The sequence below is a fragment of the Terrapene carolina genome, unplaced genomic scaffold (genome assembly GCF_002925995.2).
Source record: "Terrapene carolina triunguis isolate 2854851 unplaced genomic scaffold, T_m_triunguis-2.0 Scaffold68, whole genome shotgun sequence".
Classification (NCBI taxonomy): Eukaryota; Metazoa; Chordata; order Testudines; family Emydidae; genus Terrapene; species Terrapene triunguis.
In genome coordinates, this window is record NW_020664419.1 from 47,282,916 (window position 1) to 47,303,743 (window position 20,828).

Consider the following 20,828-nt stretch of genomic DNA (forward strand, 5'->3'; position numbering starts at 1 on the left):
GATATTGTAATTTTAAATCTGTAGAGTGACCAGAGGTGAAAGTAAGAGCTGGTGCGCCGTACCAGGGCAGATTGGCTTCCCCTGGCAGCAATTTAAAAGGCCTGGGGCTCCCCGCAGCGGCTGGAGCCCTGGGCCCTTTAAATCACCACCCAAGCCCTGCTGCTGGAGCCCTGGGGTAGCGGCAGCGGGGCTCTGGGGGTGATTTAAAGGGCCTGGCTGCCACTACTGCAGCGGAGCCCCGGGCCCTTTAAAGCTCCGCTAGAGGCCGGGGCCCCCCTCCGATGGTGATTTAAAGTGCCCGGGGCTCTGCTGTGGTAGCAGCAGCTGGAGCCCCAGGCCCTTTAAATCACCCCCGGGGCTCCCAGCCACCTCTGCAGCTGGGAGCTCCGGGGGTGATTTAAAGGGCCCAGGGCTCCCAGCTGCTGCTACCACAGCCCCAGGGCTTTAAATCCTGATTTAAAGCACCCGGAGATTTAGAGGCCACATTACATTGCTCATCCTAGATAAAGTGCCTCCTTACCTTCAACCAGCCTCATCCTTATTCCACCATGCAACTCTCCTCTTCCCTCCACTTCAGGTGGTGACCACAGTTTCCCTTTCAAGGCCCTCTCCCAACCCACTTTCCCTTCTCTCATCTCAAGTCTTTCTCCCATTCATAATGAGCCAGTAATGCAAGAAATCACAGGGCTGTAGGGAGGCTACTGAAGCTCTAACAAGTAGCTGCTTTATATTACTGATGAAGCAGTCTCTACCTCTTGCGGTCTAAATCCTCACCTGCGACGTAGAGGGTGCGCTTCTGCCCCACGTAGTTGCAAGTGACCATTGGGACTCAGTGCTCCTGTATGAAGGGGAAGAGAAAATCAATAGAAATATTGTTAATTCAGTTCTTACTAAAACACAGTTTTGAATATAATTTCAATCCAGCTACCTTGAACTTATTGTGGCAGGTATGTCAAGATATATCTCTGACAGCTCTGTCTACTTCTGTGCTACAATTTTAATTTCTATTTCGTAGCAGGTTATTATTTAACATGATTCAGTGAGAAGGGATATTTACCTATTTAAATGTCTCGTTCTCCATTTTTTTTCCAGACCAAGCAGTAACATAAAGAAGTCCCAAGAGATAAGAAGGAAAGAAAAACAGAGACACAGATCATCGTGCTCTGAAAATATTTGTACAAAGGTAGGACAGTTTTTATTTTCTTCCTAAACATTTATCTTCCTTTACCAATTAACACTAAGTGAAATTGGATCTCATAGCATACGATACCATGATTGTGTTGTGTTCATAAAATGATACATCACATTCTGTATTTAGTTGCATTTTCAAGCTTGATGGCATAAACAGTTTGTGATGAGTAGAAATTAAAAAATGTCAGTTTTTCTAGTTGTTAAAGAGCTCAGATCAAATGGATTAACAATGAAAAGCGGACAAACAGCATCCCATGGCATCTCATGCTTAAGAAATTACACTTAATAAATGGTGACGTTCATAGCTGGGCAAAACAGGGAACAAACTTCAGAACAAGTCATGCCAGGAAACAAATGCCCCTCTGAAGATATTGAAGTTCAAAGATTCTTGTTATGCGATTAAATACAATTTTTTTTCCTCTTCCACACTCCCTTACAGTTTTTATTATGGAGCCATCCACTCATGGGTTCTTCAGTCCCACGGTTTCGGTCACACAAGAGTAAAAAGCCTGTTTTGGAAGTTTTGAAGTTACTTTGATTCTCCTTTCTGGCCTTTTTGTATTTGCTCTGCACAGGCTTTTCACCACTAAAAAGAGATAGCGTTGCTAGAATTCAGCAGTGGCTGCTGAATAGACATCTGTGTTTTAATATATGACTTTTGTGAAATAAAAATCTTATTTTGGGATCTTGAATACAGTACTGTGTACTGTCTATCAGAACAGATGCTGTCTATGTTGTGCATTTCATAGGAGTGGGTGGCTGCACAGGCATTTTGCTCTTATTTATCAGATTTTTTCCCAACATGAGGAAATGTATAGTAGACTTAAAACAAAGAAAGGAAAGTGATAGGTAACAAAAAGCATTGACATGTGAGACAAATGGTGCTGCTGTTCCTAAGAGTCAGCATTCACTGCATCTTTTCTCTCTAAAGGTTTTATTTTGTATAGGTCAAGAATCTTGTCCAAAATGGTACCAAGTCATTCATGAGCTAAATGTAGTTCCATAAAAGTGGACTGTTACCGTCATTTTTTGAAGCGAGATTGCTGTCTGAAAAAACACTATTAAAGATGCTGAAAAGCTCATTTTGATGGTAACCAAATGTTGTTCTCTAGGAAGCCTTCAGGTCCTCTGGCTTTGCTGAAGGCTGCTTTGGTTCACTAGGGTCTTGAGTTCCTATCACAGTGCCCTTGCTGCCCAGTCAAGACCCTGTTCTCCTGCTGGGCAATGCTGCCATGCAGCAGATTCCCTGGGGCCATATGGCTGAGTGACAGCTAGCCAGACCTAAGCTGACAGCCATTTGAATGTTGAATTGGCTCATGCACAGGTGCCTGCTCCCCAGCAGTGAGATGGTCTGGCCTTATTCTGTGACTCTTACTCTCCCTGTGCCTCGCTAGTTGCTTCTACAGTTTGAGTGCTTAAATCCTGATGCGCCTTAGAAACAACTTAGATAGAGAGGGATAATGCATTATCTTCTTTTGGCAGGGACCTGTACTGGCCTTACACTTGGACTTGTGACTGTAAAATGGATAGTAGCATGAAGACTTGGGAGAAGGGTCAGAATCTGGAGGGAGCATGGGCTGTTATAGCAGAAATAAGGGAGAGACAAGACAGAATGGGGGGGGGTCAAATCAATATCTTAGATGTCTGTATACTAATGTGAGAACTATGGGGAATAATCAGGAAGAACTTGAAATGCTAGTAAATAAACATGACATAGTTGGCATCACGGAGACTTGGTGGGATAATACGCATGACTGGAATATTGGTATAGAAGGATACAGCTTGCTTAGGAAGAACAGGCAGGGCAAAAAGGGAGGAGGAGGTGCCTTAAAAATGTACACTTCTACCCTGATATAACACAACCCGATACAACACAAATTCTGATATAATGCGGTAAAGCAGTGCTCCAGGGAGGGCGGGGCTGCGCACTCCGGCGGATCAAAGCAAGTTCGATATAACGTGGTAAGATTTTTTGGCTCCCAAGGACAGCGTTATATCGAGGTAGAGGTCTATATATTAAAAATGTATACACTTGGACTGAAGTTGACATAGAAATAAGAGACAGACTTGTTGAAAGTCTCTGGGAAAGGATAAAAGGGGTAAAAACCAAGGGTGATATCATAGTAGGGGTCTACTACAGACCACCAAACCAGGAAGAAGAGGTGGATGAGGCATTTTTTTAAACAACTAACAAAATCATCCAAATCACAGGACTTGGTGGTGATGGGGGACTTCAACTACCCAGACATCTGTTGGGAAAATAACACAGCAGGGCACAGATTATCCAAGAAGTTATTGGAATGTATTGGAGACCATTTTTTATTTCAAAAGGTGGAGAAAGCTAATGGCGGGGAGACTGTTCTAGATTTGATTTTGACAAATAGGGAGGAACTGGTTGAGAATTTGAAAGTGGAAGGCAACTGGGGGTGACAGTGATCATGAAATGGTAGAGTTCATGATTCTAAGGAATGGTACGAGGGAGAACAGCTCAATAAAGACAATAGATTTCAAGAAAGCAGACTTCAGCAAACTCGGAGTCGGTAGATAAAATCCCATGGGAAGCAAGTCTAAGGGGAAAAACAATAGAAGACAGTTGGCAGTTTTTCAAAGAGACATTATGAAGGACACAAGAGCAAACTATCCCACTGTATAGGAAAGATAGGAAGTATGGCAAGAGACCACCCTGCTTAACCAGGAGATCTTCAATGATCTAAAACTAAAAAAAAAAAAAAAAAAAAAGAGTCCTACAAAAAGTGGAAACTTGGTCAAATTACAGAGGATGAATATAAACAAATAACACAAGTATGTAGGGACAAAATTAGAAAAGCCAAGACACAAAATGAGATCAAAGTAGCTAGGGACATAAAAGGAAACAAGAAAGCATTCTACAAATACATTAGAAGCAAAAGGAAGACCAAGGACAGAGTAGGCCCGTCACTCAGAGGGGGGAAAGACAATAAAAGAAAATGTGGAAATGGCAGAGGTGCTTAATGACTTCTTTGTTTCGGTTTTCACCAAGAAGGTTGGTGGCAATTGGACGTCTAACATAGTGAATGCCATTGAAAATGAGGTAGAATCAGAGTCTAAAATAGGGAAAGAACAAGTCAAAAATTACTTATACAAGTTAGATGTCTTCAAATCACCAAGGCCTGATGAAATGCCTCCTAGAATACTCAAGGAACTGACTGAGGAGATATCTGAGCCATTAGCGATTATCTTTGAAAAGTCATGGAAGACAGGAAACATTCCAGAAGACTGGAAAAGGGCAAATATAGCGCCCATCTATAAAAAGGGAAATAAGCACAACCCGGGGAATTACAAACCAGTCAGCTTAACTTCTGTACCCAGAAGGATAATAAGAGCAAATAATTAAGCAATCAATTTGCAAACACCTAGAAGATAATAAGGTGATAAATAACAGTCAGCATGGATTTGTCAAGAACAAATCATGTCAAACCAACCTGATAGCTTTCTTTGACAGAATAACAAGCCTTGTAGATGGGGGGAAGCAGTAGATGTGGTATATCTTGACTTTAGTAAGGCTTTTGATACTGTCTCGCATGCCCTTCTCATAAACAAACTAGGGCAGGGATCGGCAACCTTTGGCATGCGTCCCATCAGGGAAATCCGCTGGCGGGCCGGGATGGTTTGTTTACCTGCAACGTCCGTAGGTTTGGCCAATCGCAGCTCCCACTGGCCGCGGTTCACCGTTCCTGCGGGAAGCGGCGGCCAGCACATCCCTTGGCCCACACCGCTTCCCGCAGCTCCCATTGACCTGGAATGGCGAACCGCGGCCAGTGGGAGCTGCAATCGGCCGAACCTGCGGACGCTGCAGTTAAACAAACCGTCCTGGCCCACCAGCAGATTTCCCTGACGGGCTGCATGCCAAAGGTTGCCGATCCCTGAACCAGGGAAATACAACCTAGATGGCGCTACTATAAGGTGGGTGCATAACTGATTGGAAAATCGTTCCCAGAGAGTAGTTATCAGTGGTTCGCAGTCATGCTGGAAGGGCATAACAAGTGGGGTCCTGCAGGGCTCGGTTCTGGTCCGGTTCTGTTCAGTATCTTCATTAATGATTAGATAAGGGCATAGAGAGTACACTTATATAAAGTTTGCAGACGATACCAATCTGGGAGGTGTTGCAAGTGTTTTGGAGGACAGGATTAAAATTCAAAATGATCTGAACAAACTGGAGAAATGGTCTGAAGTAAATAGGATGAAATTCAATAAGGACAAATGCAAAGTACTCCACTGAGGAAGGAACAATCAGTTGCACACATACAAAATGGGAAATGACTGTCTAGGAGTACTATGGAAAGGGATCTGGGGGTCATAGTGGATCACAAGTTAAATATGAGTCAACTGTGTAACGCTGTTGCAAAAAAAGCAAACATCATTCTGGGATGTATTAGCAGGAGTGTTGTAAGCAAGACATGAGAAGTAATTCTTCCGCTCTACTCCGCGCTGACTAGGCCTCAACTGGAGTATTGTGTCCAGTTCTGGATGCCACTTTTCAGGAAAGATGTGGACAAATTGGAGAAAGTTCAGAGAAGAGCAACAAAAATTATTAAAGGTCTAGAAAACATGACCTATGAGGGAAGATTGAAAAAATTGGGTTTGTTTAGTCTGGAGAAGAGAAGACTGGGAGGGGACATAACAGTTTTCAAGTACATAAAAGGTTTGGTACAAGGAGGAGGGAGAAAAAATTTTCTCCTTAACCTCTGAGGATAGGACAAGAAGCAATGGGCTTAAATTGCAGCAAGGGCGGTTTAGGTTGGACATTAGGAAAAAATTCCTAACTGTCAGAGTGGTTAAGCACTGGAATAAATTGTCTAGGGAAGTTGTGGAATCTCCATCATTGGGGATTTTTAAGAGCAGTTTGGACAAACACCTGTCAAGGATGGTCTAGATAATATTTAGTCCTGCCTTGAGTGCAGGGGACTGAACTAGATGACCCCTTGAGGTCCCTTCCAGTTCTATGATTCTATGACATAGATATATGATGACATGACTACACAATGAGGTGGTTTGATCAGTGTAAACAAAGCTACAATGGATGCAGTACTGTAGCTGCCTATTAGGTACAGAAACACGTGGCATTAGTAATGGCTAGACATCAAGAAATAGAACCTTGGGCATCACTATGTACATGGGAGAGGTGGGCATTGATTTCTGTGGAGCTGCAAGACAAAACTACCCTACAAGCTTTAAACAGCTTGACTTTATGCACTGGGATCCGGTCACAGGCAATGGAGAAGGGAGGGGGATCAGTGTTTAGCCCTTTTCCCTCACCAGCCATAGCAGCCTGCCTTGTGGCCTTTTCCTCTAGCTGGTCTATCCTAATCTGCCTCTTCAAAGGGTGACTCAGCCAGACATACGCCCACTTCTTCTGTCACATTGAATCCTGCTGGCAGTATCCATCTGCCTCTGTGAAGGAAATGTTTCTCCATTCAGCATTTATTTAAAGGGACACTATCAGCTTTTTTCAATTGGCTAATTGTAATAATGCATTTGTCTGGAAGAGCACCTTTTAAATAGGATTCATTAAAAATAATAATCATTTTAAATAATTCTTTAAATATTGTTAAATAGGTTTTTATACTCCCTTATTTATATTTAGAAGGGTCTTTTGAATGGGTCTAAAATGAGCATATACTCAGACCTATTCCCAGCCCCCTTTCTCTTTTTGCATAATGATGCTTGCTGCTGTTGCCCACTTTCATTTTCAGCTATGCTGCTACTATTACTGGTAAACACCTACTTTCAGGGCCTAGAAAGTTCATGTACCATCAGCAAAACAGTAAAACTAACTAAACATAGAGTGGTGACAAAACCACAAAGCAAACAAACTAAAATAAGTGAGGGAAAAATATTTCTCTAATCTATTTAATTAATAGAAATCTTAATGGTTAACTTGTAACAATAGTAGGTACAAATAGAAATGTGATTTTCAAATTGACAGTGTTCCTTTAAAAAAATATTTTGAAAATGGTTTCCTATTCTAACAAAACTGGCTCATGACAAACCCTCTAGCTAATTTTCAAAAACTTGACAGCAAAAATCCTTTTTAAAAAGTTGTGTATGCATTTTTCAACACTTCTGTAGCAGTGAAAAGTACAGTAGCTCTTAAATTTCAGCAACAAAAATGGTGAAATGATGCTTTGTGAATCTCAAAAAATCTCACTAAGGAACTGTCAGCATTGTGAAAAATGAGAGAAATTGACTGAGGAATGATGATTTTTTTTTTTAAAGAAAAAAAAGAATCAGAGCTGCCAATTTGCTTTGTGAAAGCAAAAGTTTATAGACTTCATTACAAATACCTCATTAAACTTTAATTTATTAAGTAATAAAATATATTACAGGGAAAGATGTATCTGAAATTAAAATATTTTTTTAAAATAAAAGTACTTGTAGGTTCTGATTTATTTGAGAATCTTGGGTACTGACATTCTAATGAGCAGAGACTGACTTCAGTTCTTGGGACCACTTGAGTGTGTGTGAGGGATTTCGGATTGATTGGCTTTTTTTTACCTTAAGTGCCTGGAAGCATGAAAGCATAGGAATCAGAGACTGTAAAAATAAATTAAATTCACTGGACCGTGTCCTTCAGCTACTTGCTTGGTAGCTCTATTGTAACACATTTCTTCAAGATGGTAGATGCTAAGGAGGAATAAAAGGAATAAATTTTACCCTCAGTGGAATGGCTGATACAGTTTTCATAAGTGATAGGCAGTGAATTAGAATTAACACAATTTTATGCCACAATGCTGCCAACCCAAACATTCAAAAATCATGAGTTAACCCCCCATCATGTAAGCGGTGCAAAAATCTTGAGATTATTTTTTGAAGTTTAAATAGTGTTTTTTGATCTGTCTGCAGATTTTTGAACTCCCTATGCACTCCCCCACTAGGTGTGCGATAGGTACAGCATTGACATCTCTCCCAAAATTATTGTGAGTGATGCGATTTTGGCCCCTGTGGGAGGAGCTCTCACTAGAGGTCCCATTCAAGATCAGGACTCTGTTGTACAAATACAAAGAGCCAGTCCCTGCTCTGAAGAACATACAGTGCTAAGCATAGTGATGGTTGTGTGACATGGGAGCAGGAACTGGGACTTGCCAACCTCCTTCTCTTATAGGGACCAACAAATATTTCGTAGAAGGGAATGACTTTTAATCTTTGCTGAGCTGGGAACGGCAGTGTTGTCATTTCTTGTGATTTTTTTGTGAGTGCTGGAGCTAGCACCAGTTTCCTGGTGATGCAAGACGCTCCAGGCATGTAGCAAATTTGAGCCCTCAGATTGGCTGCCTGCCCCACTTTCACACCTCCTGGGACAGAATAATCAATTAGAGATGCTGTAGGCAGAGCTCCCTCCCTCTCACTGCAGCAACCCAAAGCTGTTCTCACAGGAGGGGAGGAGGGAGCAAAGAGCCAGGCTGCTCCACTGCTGCCTCCCCTCCTGTTTGCCCTGGAGACAAGACAGTGCCTCTGCTCCTCCCCCCAGACTCCTCCCTTCCTGCAGCATCCAACCTATGAAGGGGCAGAAAGGACATGAAAAGCCCCAGGAGTTGTAATCATGTTTTTACCCTACATAGGTGGGTCTTAAAGATATATTTAAAGTTGAGCACCTGCTTAACTGTCTGCTTATGCCGAATCACAGCCACAGTATCTAACAAACTTGCCTGACTTGATGTGTAAAGATATTTAAATCAATATTCGTAAAAACACCTTACTACATAAATCCCAAGTAGTCTCTATATTTTGACTTCTTTTCCTTTTCCTGTAACAAACATCCTCCTACCCTTTCCTCCCCAAGCTTTTTTTACTTCTCGGACTCCCACTGAAATAAATGACTTTTGCTGTTAACTTCAGTGGGGCCAGGATTTTGCCTTGCTGGCTTAGTATGTGAAAAGAATGCAGGCAGGTGCAGTAGGTAGCTACTGATTGCATAATTTTAGTACTGCTACCTTGCCTGAGGGGGAAGCAATGAGAACTGAAGAGAGACTGGGGAAAGAAATGTAGATCAGAAGGGTAGCAGGAAAGAAAGGGTGACCAGACAAAGGAAAGGTGAAACACAGGGCAAAGCGTAAGATATAGACGGTCTACAACAGCGGAGGTTGTAAACACAGGACAGATGGAACAAAACATGTGGGAGTGAGGATTAGAGAAGGAGGGAAAACTGCCCTACTCTCTCTCTCCCTTTACATTCAGGAGGGTGGAGGGCACACTTCATATAGAATTTGAAATGCACATTTACTGTGGGATCCAACACCCTCAATTTTGGTTTTTAAGATACTGAATTTTAAAAAAAATTGGTATATTAATCCCTGTTTAAAGAAGTTGAGCTGCCATTCAGGAACATTTCTAGAGAGACATTATTGCTCTTTTCTTTTTCATTTCACTCTCTCATTTTTTTTTAGTTTCTTGTATTTCCTAAAATTTTTGAATGGCAGATATTTGTATTGCTGAAATTGCTGCAAGCTTGAATGAATTCTTTGCATCATAAATATCTGAAAGAAACAGGAGATTGTATACTAGACATAGAGTTAATTTTGCCTAGAGGGGAGGGATTGGAGTGAAATATTTTATAGTTATGCTTGAAATGTGGGAGGAAAAAAAAGATAATTAGGTGATAAACTTCTAGACTAAGATGAATTATATCCTAGAATTCCAATCAAGTACCATATTAAAAAAAACAAACACCATAAAAGGTAGGATTATTTTACCATAGCATCGCAGCCCAGAGACAGGCAGGCATCCAAATAGAGGTTTTTTGTCACTCAGTTTTGGCCAGACATATATTCAATGGAATCTCTTCTCCCTGAGGCACAGAGTCCTATATAACATTAATCCAAATGTCTCTTTGAGCTGCCAGGCAGAAGGCAGGGCTGCCCCTCCCCCACCATCCTATTTCAGTGATCCTAATGGATCCTCTGTGACCGCTGGTCCTTGTAGCATAGTAAAACCTTAGTGCCCATAGGGATTGGGTGGTTCATATACATGTAGATATAGTTAATACCTAGACCTTTGGTAAAGGAAGCTCTGTAAATAGATTTGGGCCTATCATACAGAAGATTCGGAAATGCTGAATTTGTTAGAATAGTCTGCATACGTGAAATCTCATGCATGAGTTTCCTGAAGTGGCAAACAAAAGAGAATCAGTGAACATAATTAATCCAAATTTCAGAAAAGCTTTTGATACTATACTACACAAAAGATCAGTTTACAAGGTTAGTTAGAGAGGGACCCCTGGAATGGATTATAGCAGCATACAAAAGACGAAGGACAGCAGTTCAAGGTGGAGAGAGAGATGAGCTGGTTTCTGCAAGTGTCTCTTTTTTTATTATTTTGTTTGTAAACAGGCAAAAAAGGATGCAGTTTCTCAAAGGGCTACATTTATAGTGCTTGAGTTCATGCAATATAGCATAGAGTAATGTTGGATAATGAGGCTAAAGACTACAAAGAATTTAGTATTTTGAGTGTCCCATCAGCATTCAAAGCTGATGTCCTTTTGCATAGAATATAGCTAAACCTTTAACAGCAGGAACATTTTAACAAACTTGTATAGAGTGTATGTCTAAATGGGTAGGGAGAATAATACAATACAATACATTAATTTTAATTTTGAATTAATCTTTTAAGCAAATTTTATCCCAAATTGTTTATGCCTGCAAAAGACAGTTGTGCATTATAAACTACTGAGCATAGATGGGCTTAAAGGGCTGATATTTGTAGTGAAACGAGACTTTTCTTTAAAAAGCTATTGCTGACAAAAATGACAGTTCAGGTTTAGATCCCTAAGCCTAAGTGTACACTGGCAATTGAACGACAAAACTTTTGTCTTCCCCTGAAAGACAAAAATTTTGCTGCGACAAGTGCCAGTGTGAACAGCGCATTGTCAGCAGAAGCGCTCCCCCGCCAACAACTCAAATGCCCCTCGTTGGGGGTAGACTACACTGCATGACTTTTAGCACAGCTGTGGCAACACAGCCATGTTGCTAAAAGCTGTGTAGTGTAGACATAGCCTAAGTCACACTGTGAGGTGGCTCCGCTATGATTCACAAAACTCCCATCAAACCCTGGAGGCACCTAAACTCACCCAGTGTAAAAGTTCCCTTGGCACCTAAGTTTCTGCCTGTGCGTATGTGCTTTGCTGCCTCACTAGCTTTCCAGGTAGCTCTCTCCTACCTAAGCTCCAGAGCAATTCATGAACCAGGGAAGATAGGCAGGGGAACACCTAAATCTCATGTAGGGCCCGATCTGGTAACTGTGCTTAGAGGCTGCCTACCAGATTGAGTCCTATTCAAAATGTAGTGGGAGGTGGAGGTGGTCACGGTGATGGTGCTGACCTTTTAACTTTTAGCACAGTGGTTAGAGCACTCCCCTGGGAGGTGGGAAACCAGTACTTGATTTGTAAGGAAAGAGGTGCAGGGGCTCAAGCAATTAGGTGCCAGGGCTCAAGTAATTTATTTTACATTCATAACTGATGCAGCAAACCCAGAGATGCCGGGGCTATGAACTGCCAAGCCTAGGGCAGGGGCTCAGCCCTAGCAAGCTATGACACAAATTAAGCACTGTGGGAGACCCAAGTTTAATTTCTCCCTTGTGCCTGGTGGGGAGAAAGAGTTTGAATAAGGGTCTACCACCTCTCAGGAGTGTGGACTGATCAATGAGAAATAGGTTATTAGGATGTGGGTTCCCTTAGTCTCTCCTGTTGGAACTGTTCCACTGTGTGTAAATCATTAAAAAGTCATTGGAGCAGGGGGATTGGACCCTGGGTCTCTCACCTACCAGGTGGGTGCCCCAACCACTGCATGACAGAATTGTTCTCTGTGGACCAGAGGCTCTCTTAATTATGTATCCACAGTGCAACAGCTTCACCAGGAGAAGCTGAGGAAGCCCCACATTGGAATATCCCCTAGCCCAGTGGTTAGAATACAGGCTGGAGTGGTGGAATACCCCTGTTCAAATCCTTTCTCCCCTTCTGCCTGAGGGGGGGGGAATTGAACTTTGGTCTCCCACAATCCAAGTGAGTGATCTAACCACTGGGCTAAAAGTTGTAAAGTTGGGTGATGGGGCTACTGCCACCAGCTGTTATGTGTGGAGTTAGGTGCCTGCTTAAGGTATTCTCACAAGAAACACCTTAGGTGTCTAAGCTGCCTGACTCCAGGAGACAGCTTCAAATTTTTGAAGTGATAATCAAGATACCTCAGTACAGACAGTTTGATAAGAAGTGTGAGACTACTTACAAGGGGAGATAGATTCAATGTTTGTAATGGCTCAGCCAATCCCAGTCCTTATTTAATCCTGAGTTGATTGTATCTAGTTTGCATATCAATTCCAGCTCAGCAGTCTCTCGTTGGAGTCTGTTTTTGAAGTTTTTCTGTTGTAAGATAGCCACCCGCAGGTCTGTCATTGAATGGCCAGACAGGTTAAAGTGTTCTCCCACTGGTTTTTGAGTATTATGATTCCTGATGTCAGATTTGTCCATTAATTCTTTTGCGTAGAAACTGTCCGGTTTGGCCAATGTACATGGCAGAGGGGCATTGCTGACACATGATGGCATATATCACATTGGTAGATGTGCAGGTGAACGAGCCCCTGATGGTATGGCTGATGTGATTAGGCCCTATGATGATGTTACTTGAATAGATATGTGGACAGAGTTGACATCGGGCTTTGTTACAAGGATAGGTTCCTGGGTCAGTGTTTTTGTTCAGTGATGTGTGGTTGCTGGTGAGTATTTGCTTTAGGTTGGGGGGTTGTCTGTAAGCGAGGACAGGTCTGTCTCCCAAGATCTGTGAGAGTAAAGGATCATCTTTCAGGATAGGTTGTAGATCTCTGATGATGCGCTGGAGAGGTTTTAGTTGGGGGCTGAAGGTGACAGCTAGTAGTGTTCTGTTATTTTCTTTGTTGGGCCTGTCTTGTAGGAGGTGACTTCTGGGTACTCGTCTGGCTCTGTCAATCTGTTTTTTCACTTCAGCAGGTGGGTATTGTAGTTTTAAGAATGCTTGATAGAGATCTTGTAGGTGCTTGTCTCTATCTGAGGGATTGGAGCAAATTCGGTTATATCTTAGAGCTTGGCTGTAGACAATGGATCGTGTGGTGTGTCCTGGATGGAAGCTGGAGGCATGTAGGTAAGTGTAGCGGTAAGTAGATTTCCGGTATAAGGTGGTATTTATGTGACCATCGCTTATTAGCACAGTAGTGTCCAGGAAATGGACCGCTTGTGTGGATTGATCTAGGCTGAGGTTGATGGTGGGATGGAAATTATTGAAATCATGGTGGAATTCCTCAAGGGCTTCTTTTCCATGGGTCCAGATGATGAAGATGTCATCAATGTAGCGCAAGTAGAGTAGGGGCGTTAGGGGACGAGAGCTAAGGAAGCGTTGTTCTAAGTCAGCCATAAAAATGTTGGCATACTGTGGGGCCATGCGGGTACCCATAGCAGTGCCGCTGACTTGAAGGTATATATTGTCCCCAAATGTGAAATAGTTGTGGGTGAGGACAAAGTCACAAAGTTCAGCCACCAGGTTAGCTGTGACATTATCGGGGATACTGTTCCCGATAGCTTGTAGTCCATCTTTGTGTGGAATATTGGAATATCACCTGCACATCTACCAATGTGATATATGCCATCATGTGCCAGCAACGCCCCTCTGCCATGTACATTGGCCAAACCGGACAGTTTCTACGCAAAAGAATTAATGGACACAAATCTGACATCAGGAATCATAATACTCAAAAACCAGTGGGAGAACACTTTAACCTGTCTGGCCATTCAATGACAGACCTGCGGGTGGCTATCTTACAACAGAAAAACTTCAAGAACAGACTCCAACGAGAGACTGCTGAGCTGGAATTGATATGCAAACTAGATACAATCAACTCAGGATTAAATAAGGACTGGGAATGGCTGAGCCATTACAAACATTGAATCTATCTCCCCTTGTAAGTATTCTCACACTTCTTATCAAACTGTCTGTACTGAGCTATCTTGATTATCACTTCAAAAGTTTTTTTCTCTTACTTAATTGGCCTCTCAGAGTTGGTAAGACAACTCCCACCTGTTCATGCTCTCTGTATGTGTGTATATATATCTCCTCAATATATGTTTCACTCTATATGCATCCGAAGAAGTGGGCTGTAGCCCACGAAAGCTTATGCTCTAATAAATTTGTTAGTCTCTAAGGTGCCACAAGTACTCCTGTTCTTTTTTCTGAGAAAGAGGTGGGGCTTAGCACGCTTTAGTATGCACACCCCGCTCACCAGCATCTCCCATGGGCTAGCTTTGGTGGCTCCCCATAAAGTGTGCTGGCTTTTTGTAGATCACATTCAAAGGTACCTGTCTCTCCCCATTCATTGGATAGGTTTTGTGAATCACAGTGTTGTTCCTGTGATTTAATAGGTGCCTAAAAGTAACTCCCTTTGTGAATCTAGCCCTTTATCACTCAGGGTATGTCTACACTGCAGTTAAAAACCCGCAGCTGGCCTTTGCCAGCTGACTCAGGCTCACAGAGCTTGGGCTAAGGGGCTGTTTTAATTATGGTGTAGATGTTTAGGCTTGGGTCCTCACAGCACCTTGTGAGTTGGGCGGGTCCCAGAGCTTGGGCTGCAGCCCGAGCTCCAACATCTACACCACAGTTAAACAGCCCTTTAGCCGGAGCCCCATGAGCCCAAGTCAGCTGGCATGGGCCAGCTGCAGGTGTCTAATTGCAGTGGAGACATATCCTTAGTATCTCTGTGCCTCAGTTCCCCAGCGTTTTGAGGATAACTATACAAAAGATATCTTTATACCTGGTGCAGTGTACCTCCCCCAGCATGTGTATCTACACTATACACTGGCCAAAGTTCTACTTCCCACCCACCCCCTCCTCTTGCATTGGGGTGGGAAGGACAGCAGCCTCTACCTATGGTATGGGTAGTCAGTCCAAGGAGTAGGGTGTGGCCCCTTTGTCATTGTGCAAGATGGGCTGTAATCTGGCCCCAGAGCAGCAAATAAGTGAATCTACGGGTGTGGGGGAGAAAAAGCATCTTTCACTCCCTCTCTGGGGAGCAGAGGAAGCACTGCTGATGTGTTCTTGGTAGGAGAAGCCTCCTCATTCGTTCCTTTCTCCCACCCCCTGCACCTTTGGAACTGCGACTAGCCATGCTGGCCTGACCTATTTGCAGTGGAAACACTTAAAAAGTAGTCTGATCTCAGGGATATTGCCAATTCCAGCAGTATTCCACATAATATTGTGCTCTCTCTTAATGTGGTTTAGGAACCTTGATCTGAGCATGATGAGAGACATAGTACCTCTCCCCTCCCAGTAGTATACCCAAGGGTTCTGTGAGGATGGCAGCTTGGGCTGGTATCGATGTTCAGTTCTCTAGTAAAGGCAGCTAGGCAGCTCAGCCAGCTATTACTTTCCCTTTGCTTGTCCTGCACACGCTGGGAAGGCTGCCCCTGAATACCTCACAAACTGCTCCAGTGTTGTAACCTTCTCTAGTGGACAGTGCAAGTAGGGGGTGCCCCCTTTCTCCTTTCATCACTGCGCCAGCTGGGCTACCCTCCAGATCTCCATTTCCTTTTGGTTGGTGGAGGTTCTTTTCCCTCTCCCCACCCCAAAGTTTGCCAGATGCCTGGGTAGGCAGTACTGGTGCTTCTCTTTCTTCTTCCTACAAACTCTGGCTGCCCTTCCTCTGCTGTAGGGCATAGCAGCTTTTTTATCTTCAGGCAGCCACTGTTACTTCCCCCTGCTGTTGCTGTATGAAACTAATTGAGCACAGGGACAGGATGATTACTCGATACAGGAGAAAGTGAGGACAGTTAGTTGCAGGAGCCAAACAACTTAGTGTTAAAGTTTAAAAATAAAACTGCAGTCAATCAACTGGCCATGTGTTCATCATGCCCTCATATTTTCTAATATGCTAGAGCCTGTTTTTTTTAAAAAAGAATCCATTATTTTCTTTTTAAAAGAGCCACTCAAATTCCCAGAATTATTTTAATAATAAGAAAAAGCTAATTTAAGAAACAGCTTATTTTAGTAAGTCGTGTATTTTATTCAATGCCCTTCTCTAGAAAACTCAATAGCCTGCATTAAAAGGTTGGGGTTTTGTTTGCTTGCTTGGTTGATTCCATTCAAGGTGATGGAAGATTCTTTTTGGGGTACCTGTAAGCCTGCAAAAAGAGTGGGTATGCAGTCTCAGGAGTTCCAAGAGGTTTCTCTGAAAGGAAAATTGTTTATTGAATCTCTACTCTTTGAGCAACACGGGTCTTACATTATATGTGTATGAGAGTGGCAGAGAGAGAGATTGTATAAAGATGTATCAGGAGGTAGCCGTGTTAGTGTGTATCCACACAACAACAAGGAGTCCAGTGGCACCTTAAAGACTAACAGATTTATTTGGGCATAAGCTTTTATGGGTAAAAAAACCTCACTTCTACAGATGCATGGAGTGAAAATTACAGATACAGACATAAATATATATTGGCACATGAAGAGAAGGGAGTCACCTTACAAGTGGAGAACCAATGCTGAAGGCCAATTCAGTCAGGGTGGATGTGGTCCACTCCCAATAATTGATGAGAAGGTGTGAATACCAAGAGAGGGAAAATTGCTTTTGTAGTGAGCCAGCCACTCCCTGCCCTATTTAAGCCCAAATTGATGGTGTTAAGTTTGCAAATGAATTGTAGCTCTGCAGTTTCTGTTTGAAGTCTGTTTTTGTTGTTGAAGAATGGCTACTTTTAAATCTGTTATGGAATGTCCAGGGAGATTGAAGTGTTCTCATACTGGCTTTTTTAAGTTACCATTCCTGATATCTGATTTGTGTCCATTTATCCTTTTACGTAGAGAATGTCTGGTTTGGCCAATGTACATGGCAGAGGGGCATTGCTGGCACATGATGGCATATATCACATTAGTAGACGTGCAGGTGAATGAGCTCCGATGGTATGGTTGGGTCCTATGATGATGTCGCTAGAGTAGATCTGGGGACAGAGAAGGCAACTGGGTTTGTTACAGGGATTGGTTCCTGGGTTAGTGTTTCGTGGTGTGGTTTGTAGTTGCTGGTGAGTATTTGCTTCAGGTAGCGGGGCTGTCTGTAAGCGAGGATTGGCCTACCTCCCAAGGCCTCTGAGAGTGGGGGATCGTTTTCCAGAATAGATTGTAGATTATTGATGAGCGCTGGAGAGGTTTTAGCTGGGGGCTGTACGTGATGGCCCGTGGTGTTCTGTTATTTTCCTTGTTGGGCCTTCCCTGTAGTAGGTGACTTCTGGGTACCCATCTCGCTCTGTCAATCTGTTTCCTCACTTCCCCAGGTGGGTATTGTAGTTTTAAGAATGTTTGATAGAGATCTTGTAGGTGTTTGTCTGAGGGATTGGCGCAAATGCGGTTGTATCTTAGGGCTTGGCTGTAGACAATGGATCGTGTGATGTGTTCTGGATGGAAGCTGGAGGCATGTAGGTAAGTATAGAGGTTAGTAGGTTTCTGGTATAGGGTGGTGTTTATGTGACCATCACTTATTTGCGCTGTAGTGTCCAGGAAGTGGATCTCTTGTTTGGACTGGTCCAGGTTGATGGTGGAGTGGAAATTGTTGAAATCCAGGTGGAATTCTTCAAGGCTCTCCTTCCCGTGGGTCCATATGATTCATATTCACAGAAAAAGTAGACTCTTTGACCTTATGTGGCCTCTAAAAATATATACCTCTTTGTCCCATTAATCTCATCACAAGTCCCTTGTGTTCACTAAAATACTCTTCATTTTCAGTTCAAGTATCTGCCCCTCAGCCTGGCTTTTATGCCCTTACATTTAAACAATTCAAGGTAGTATGACAGCTATCTTAAGAAAGAAGGGTGTTACTCACTCATCCAGGCCAAGTCCTGGCATGATGGTTTCCAGGTGATCTTAATCTGTCTACAGCTGTTTATCCCTCTCATAGTTTCTTCAAAATCTGGAACATCCTTAATAAAGCTCAGAGGAAGGGTTACAAAATGAGCCTAATTACTCCTGCGTGACCATGAGAGCCTGGTTTACTGGCCTACTGCAACTCTTAGAAAACCACTCCCAGACAAACCAGGATACACCTTCACCAAGGGCCTGTCCTCCATTTTGCATTCATATGGATTGGCTCAGTACAACAATATAGCTCATTACAGAACATGGGATATCTTCTCATCATGATATGGTTCCCGCTGGACTTCAGCTCTCTCACACATTATAGAGTTAAATATCAGAGGGGTAGCCATGTTAGTCTATATCCACAAAAACAACAAGGAGTCCGGTGGCACCTTAAAGACTAATAGATTTATTTGGGCAAAACCCTGTGGGGTTTTTTACCCATGAAAGCTTATGCCCAAATAAATCTGTTAGTCTTTAAGGTGCCACCGGACTTCTCATTGTTATTATAGAGTTAACATCTTGGGGTTGGCTTGTAATTCCTCCCAACCTCATATTTCATTGGAAAACTAGTGTTGTTCACTTGTCATAGGTTCCTTACCAATATAGTCCCTCCTTTTGACATTAATCAGGAAATTTCTAGCTCCAACTTCAAGACCTTGGAAGAAGTCCTCTGGCACTTCCTAGACAACCATGGCCTACTTGGTTTCAGAAAGCCCAATTTCTCCTTCCTTCTTTTTGGAAGTGCCTGCAAGAAGCTTAAAGTCCCTTTAATGCCCTGTAGCCGTTCACGGAGTTCCTGTATTCCAATTCAACTATGCCTCAACAAGCCTCCATCACTCACTGCCCCTTACAGTCCACTGTGTCAGAGCCATGGCTATGGACTATGACACAGATACCATAGAAGAGGAACCACTCACTATGACAGTGACCTGTCAAGCAACAGAAAACCAGTTGGCTGGTAAGAAAAAATGTTACTCTGTTATTTCTACCAGCTCTTTGCGAAATAGGAACTGCAGTAATTGAAAGAAAAGGTCAGGGATTGACATTAAGGAAGGAACTAGCATACATTCAATCCAGACAGAATTTCTTTACACAAAGAATTGTTTGATTTTTAGAACAAATAGCCAAGGGCAACCATCAGAGAATATAATATATATCGTTCCAAGAAGGAACTGCAAATGTTTCTGGACTAGGAAAAAAATCAAAGTATAACTCCAGAACAGGAGCTGAAACCTTAGAGTCAGAAGTTGTTTTGTTTTTACTGTGGGAAACAATAAGAGGCATATCTGAAAACAAACCATAAAAATCAGAATCCCAGAATTAAATGAAGATATGCCCTAACAGACCATCTGATTGTCTATCTGTTACATATTTCTATGATCCTCACAATACCATCTTTTTTTTTTTTTGTATACAAGAGCAGGTGGATATTTATCTCTACAGCTAATACTGAAGTTAATCATAATTCCAAGAAGTGTTACCCAAAAGTGGTGTCTTTGGTGCAGACCATATCCTATTACTTATGTGTAGACTGTTCTTTATATAAGGCAGTGATTTAAAGGAGTCCAATGGAATGAATTAAGTCTAAATGTCCTTATTAATCTCCACCCCCCTTCTCAAACCTACATATGTACATATATTCTTCTAGTATTTCTAAAATTAATGAGGGGTACAGAGCCAAAAAATCTGTAGAAGCTACTCACTGAAGCATGCAGGCTCGAAGCTTCCAAATTATTTTTTATTTCAGTAAATTCTCCTAAATTATTTTAACACATTTGCAATTCAACCTCTTTTTACTTTAAAAAGAATATTTATCTTTTATTCTGTAACATATACCACTTCATTCTTTTTTTCTGTTCTTTTTCTAAAACAGCAACTCTGTTGCTTGTGCATATGAAATTAAATGTAAGAGTTTCAAAGAGAAAGTGATTTAGTAGCTGAGCAATGAGTAGAGCACTAAATTCAAATATTTTTTCTTTCAAAAAACATACACAGATACTAATATATAACTTGAGAAAACTAGAAATTGAGCTATTCCTATTCCAGTGGCAGCTTTGTCCTTAATGTTGGTAAAGCATAACTTTTCTTTGCAAAAATGCAATGCCTCCATTTGAAAAAATAAAATACTTTCTTTACATTTCTCCTGGGGGAATTCTGTGCCACTGGGGGCATGCATAATTAATGAGCCATGCATATTTTTATTTTTTTGCTGAAAAAAAAAAAAGCTTCTGCTGGAAAGTTGCTGCAGTTCCACCTTTCGCCCATCAGAGGGCACTGTGGCGATAGCACAAAGCAGCAGCTCCTGGCCAGCTAGGGAAGAGAAAGAGCCTGTCACAGCGCCTGTCGGGCCAGGTCAGGAGACAGGGGATATGGGGAGACAGCATGGGGCTGCTGGGAGTTCAGACAGGGGCTCATAAGGGCTAGTGGGGGAGGACACTGGGGCAGGGGCTGAATGGGAGTGGAGGCGCAGGGCCACAAGAGGGAGGGAGGTGCAGGGACACATGGGATGGCTGAGTGGGGGCACAGAGACACTTGGGGATGGTGGGGTGGGTGTCTGAGTAGGGATGGAGGGACACGTGGACAGGGGGTGCAAGGACACATGGGGGTGCAGGGACTCATGGGGACAGGGGCAGATGTGCCTGACTGAATGGGGGAGGCTAGGGGTCAGTGAGGGTCTGCATGGGGGATGGTCCCTAATAATCCCTTCCCGTCCTTCCCCACCAAAAAAAAACCCCGTTCCATACTTTTCCC

The 20,828-nt window shown here is 42.7% G+C and overlaps 1 long non-coding RNA gene across 1 annotated transcript in view; it reads left to right on the top strand.

Moving 5' to 3' along the window:
* LOC115271171 overlaps positions 1 to 20,828 on the top strand; it is a 65,423-nt gene that overhangs the window by 12,553 nt on the left and 32,042 nt on the right. Inside the window, exon 2 of the long non-coding RNA XR_003899774.1 lies at positions 1,093 to 1,183. This is a non-coding gene — a long non-coding RNA (uncharacterized LOC115271171). The remainder of the gene's footprint in view (positions 1 to 1,092; positions 1,184 to 20,828) is intronic.